Below are 5,232 nucleotides of genomic sequence, written 5' to 3'. Positions count from 1 at the left end.
TTCAAGAATAGGAAGACTCAATATGGTGAAAATGACAATCCTACCAAAAGCAATCTACATGATTAATGCAATCCCAATCCAGATACCAAATTCATTTTTCAAGGAGGTTGAAAGGGAAATTATCAAATTTATTTAGAGAGGTAAGAGACCCCGAATAAGCAAAACACTTGAGAGAAACAAAAATGAGGTTTAAAGTATAGCACTTCCTAACCTCAGAACCTACTACACAGTAGTAGTAACCAAAACAGCATGGTACTAGTACAATGACAGGCACATAAACCAATGGAACAGAATTGAGAACGCAGAAATAGACCCAGCTGTCTATGGTCAATTGATATTAGACAAGGAAATCAAAGCTATCAAATGGGAAAATGACAACCTCTTCAACAAATGGTGCTGGCAAAACTGGGCTGCCATCTGCAGAAAGCTGAAACAGAAGCCACATCTCACACCATAGACAAAAATCAACTCAAGGTGGATCAGATACCTGGGACTAAAGCTCAAAACCATAACTTTCATAAGAGACAACTGGGATCAAGTTTAGAAATGCTAGTCCAAGGTATAAAGAGACTGTCAAATACAACCAGAAATGCACAATCTGAAGAAAATGAAATTGCTACATGGGACCTTCTAAAGATTAAATCCATGTGTGCATAAAAAACTTTTTCCAACAGGGTGAAAAGAAAACCTACAGACTGGGAACAAACATTTGGTAATACCATCCCAGAAAAGAGTCTATAACAAAAGTTTACAGAATACTCCAGAGCATCTACAAGAAAAAGACTGATAACCCAATTATAAAATGAGTAAAAGACATGGAAAGAATTTTCACAGAGGAAAGTATTTGAATGGCCAACACACTGTCAATGAGAGAAATGTAAATCAAAATCACATGGAGGTACCATCTCACTCCAGTAACAGTGGCAAAGTTGTAACAGAGTAGCAAATAATAAATGTTGGAGAGGATGTGGCAAGAAAAGAACTCTTATATATTGTTGGAGGGATTGTGAAATGGTACAACCATTCTGGAAGGCAGTTTGGGGCTTCCTCAAAAAGCTGAACATAGAAATTTCACCAGGATGACCCAGCTTGGAATATAATTTGAGAAAATTAGAACTGAGTCGCAAACAGAGATTTGTACACCAATGTTCATAGCAACATTATTCACCATCTCAAGAAAATGGAAATAGCCCAAATGTCCAACCAAAACCAAATGGATTGAGAAATTATGGTACATTCACACAATGGAATACTATGCAGCACACAGGATAAATGATTTTGCAAATTATTACCTAACTTGGAAGGGACGGGAGAGCATTATGCTGAGTGAACTAACTCAGTCCTACAAGGATAAATATTGTATAAAACCATTATTGTAGAATGAATATAAGGAACCAAGAGGGGTAGGAGAGGGTGGAAGTAGAGGGATGAGTATGTGCAGAGGGAAGGGGGGATTAATTAGAAAAAGAAAAAATAAAATAAACAAGAGCTTAAAAAAAGTGTCATACTCAAAATGCCTTAGAGATTTTTGTTTTATAATTAATATGTTAGAGTAATCCATACTATTGCTTATTCTTTAAAAAAAATTTAAGGTTTTTACTTACATTAGTTACAATCTGTGAACATTCTCCTTATTTCCATTCTTCTTGTTCTGTTTTCATCCATCTGTTGTCTCTACCCCCTCATATACTCATCTTGTTGTGAAGTGATTGTTGATTGCTTGGCCTCAGGTTATTGTTTTAAAGAGTACAGTACTTACAGCTAATGCTTATTATTTTTGAAGCAAATTGTTGTTCATCTAGAAGGTGACCACTGGGGTTAATTTTGGTTCAAGTCTGAAGAGCATCTCAGGGCAATAATCTCAGGGCATCCTCAGTCTCTAACAGTTCAATAGATTTTTATTTTCTTTTTTAGGAATTTAAGATTCTCTTTCACATTTCCCTTCCATTCTGTCACGGTTCGTCTGTTGGGGTGATAACTGGGCACCATCTAGTTCTTCTGCTCTCTGAGTAGGGAAAGTTGCTATCCACATAGACTAGTTCCTCCTTATAGGGTTTTTTTTTTCCATTTAATTTTTACTGCTGTTATAGTAGCCATTTGTCTAAATAAGTCATCACTTATTTATCCTCTGTCTTTATTAAAGATTTTCCCCCCATTTGATTATGTCTGTAGCAATGCTTATACTTCCTTATATACATATATTCTGGTACACGCGTACACTCAAACACTTTTTTAGAATTACTAGGTCATAGGATCTGCAAATGTGCAGTTTTATGAGATAATATCAGGCTGTTTTTATCAGTAGCTATAGAAACCTCCAGCGCTAGCCATGACTAATCCTCTCACCAAAAACAATTCTAAAAGTCGGTCACAATATATAAAATAATAGCTTGAAAATGTGGAGGAAAACCAAATCAGGTAGAAGTTGGGGGCTTTTCTCATTCGTAGAGGAGTCAAAGAGAAGTACAATTTTTTTAAAAATGAGGCTTTCTAGCCTTTTCCAAAAGACAATTTGCAAACAATGGTAAAGGAAAAGAGAGTCAAAGAAAGATACAGTCTTGCTGGATTGAGATGTAGAGGTTGGTGTAGTCCAAAACACCTGAGACTTGAAGGGCAAAATCGTGAAGAGTAGAAAAGCACAAGGAAAAAAATGCAAAAATCTCCTTAAAACTTCCATTCAAGCCATTGACTGTTTACCAAACTACATACACACGGGAATTTCCCTAATATCCAGGAGAAAATTGTTGTTGTTGTATGTCATCCAATCAGAAATAACCCATGGCTGACTCTCCAGTGGGTTTTCAGAGTCAGTAAAAACCATGGGAAGATACTGCCCATCTCTCTCCCTCGGAGCAACTGGAGGATTCAAATGCCATGTCTTTGGTATTGCAGCACAACTTCATATCACTAGGCTGCAAAAGAAAGAAGTGAGTCAAGATTTCAGCAGTATGGGATTCTTCGTGCATGTAAATGGGAGTACAAGTTCCACCAAGGCACAAATATTCTCGAGTTTAAACCCCAGAAGAGCCAGAATTTAGGAGTAAAGGCAATACTGTAAGATAAGGCCTTATTCTCCTGAGAAGTAAAAGGGAACTAAAACAGACCTTCTCTAACTAAGTCTAAAAACTTTCTATACACAGCATTTACCATCTCATTAAATTGTACAATGCGTTCTAAGAATTACAGGCAAATGATTGAATACTAAGAAAAAAAAATCAATCATGTAACAGATCCAGAAGTGAATCAGATACAGATTTGTCAGATAGGATTTTTAAATCATATAATTAATATGTTGTGTTGTTGTTAAGTGCTGTCAAGTCGTAGGCGACTCATAGTGACCCTGTGAACAAAAGTCCTCAACACTTGTGTGACTTTCGTCATTTCTACAGGTTCATAAGGTTTCCGGAGGCAAGCTATTACAGAAGTGGATGCCACTCCAGCTTCCAAGCTTGTTTTAATCGTAGAGTTCCACCAAACATTGTCCACCATGGGAAACCATTAACACATGTGACATATCAGTTTCACAGTGTTCAGCTTCACAGCAACCACAAGTTACCTCTGTACAACAATTGGACACACCAGGGCTCTACGACCTAGAAGAATGTTTGAACAAAAACAATGAAAAACAAGCCCGAGGGCCGCGGATTAATATATTTAAGAAAATAGAGGAGGAGATAGCCAAAATAGACAAAAAGGTAGAGAATTTAAGAGTATTGGAAAGTTTGGTTTTTTTTTTAAGAAAGTTGACATTATAGAACTGTACAAAATTTGTAAATTAAAAGCTTCCCAGATGTGTGTTAGAGGAGAGGAATGCAGAAGGATCAGAATCACCACACAGGGTTTCAAAAGTTATACACCTTTATGGAAGCAGACTACTGCATTTTTCTCTGCAGAATGGCTGGAGGGTTCAGCTCATCAAACATGACCTTCAAATTAGCAGCCCATAATAGCCACTATGTCACCAGGAACCCATTAAGACAAACTTCAAGATCCCAAACACATGAAATTAGAAGCCCAGAAAAAATGATGAAACATATTTTTTGTTTGCTTGTTTTGCTTTTTAAGTAGTATTTATTAACAAGGTAGATAACATGTTTATCTAATGTCATTTCAGCCACTGAAGCTAAGGGCAAACAACCAACTGAGTGGGTAAAGGATTTTCTTTATGTGTATACACTTCAGTGCAATTAAAAAATACTGTAGACTTCAGAATTTAAATAGGTGAAGTGACCTCCTATTTGAACATGGGAACAGAAAATTCCTTTAAAACCACTTGAAGCTTCAATAAAAATTCCATTGCTCTTGTCTTAGATTACTCTAGTTTTCATAATTCACACAAGACAAGCCTGGTACAGATGCACGATTCAGCCTTTGAGGGAAGACATGCCAGCTCACATGATCTCATCAACCAGGAGGATGTTGCTAGCCATCACAGTGCAGGAGTGAAGCAGCTCTTTCTTTACACAGTAGTTATCCCACACGCCTGCTTCTGCTGCTACCATGGGCTCACCTGTGTTCAAGTCAACACCGACAAGTTGACCGGATTCTGAATGTTCTGCTTGAATTTTGACTAGTGTTTCCTGAAGGTCAAAACCAGAATTCTGAGCAAGAACCTTGGCAATAATGAGCAGTGCGTCAGCAAACGCCTGGACACCTAGCTGGGCCCTGCCCTTGACAGTGGGCTTATGCTTCATCAGAGCTTCTGCCATTGCCACTTCCACAGCACCACCCCCTGGGACCACACAGCCATCATTGATGGCGTTCTTGACAGCCCTCAAGCCGTCTCTGCTGGCATCTTTGATCTGAGTGAGTATGTGTTTATTTGGTCCTTTGATCAACAGTGTGACAGAGCGAGGGTTGTTGCATTTCTCGATAAAGGTGAACTTCTCCTCCCCCAAGGTGTACTCACAGATAAGGCCCCCGTGCCCCAGGCAGTCTGGATTCAGGTCATCTCAAGAATTGAGAGCCACCCCACCACAGGCGTCAGTCTCTCCATATTCCTCTGCTTAGCTCTGCGCAGAGCTACTATGCCTTCTTTTGCAAGAGCATCCAAGGAAAAGTGATCAATAATACCCTTTTGATTAATAACAACAAATCCTTTATTTGAATCACTACAGACTTTCTTTTTCAGATCTATGACAGATTCATCCTAGAGAGGGTTAAACCAGGCTGCTCCTTGGAGGCAAGGATTCTGGGGCTTCGTCTGACATACTTTGGACATGTTGTAAGGAG

The 5,232-nt window shown here is 38.5% G+C and overlaps 1 pseudogene; it reads right to left on the bottom strand.

The window, feature by feature from the left end:
* Positions 1-4,364: 4,364 nt before the first annotated feature.
* Positions 4,365-5,232, bottom strand: part of LOC102843897 — a 5,320-nt pseudogene continuing 4,452 nt past the window's right edge.

The sequence above is a fragment of the Elephantulus edwardii genome, unplaced genomic scaffold, assembly GCF_000299155.1.
Source record: "Elephantulus edwardii isolate Elephantulus edwardi_28Jun2011 unplaced genomic scaffold, EleEdw1.0 scaffold00031, whole genome shotgun sequence".
NCBI lineage: Eukaryota > Metazoa > Chordata > Mammalia > Macroscelidea > Macroscelididae > Elephantulus > Elephantulus edwardii.
This window is presented reverse-complemented; position numbering and strand designations above follow the sequence as displayed.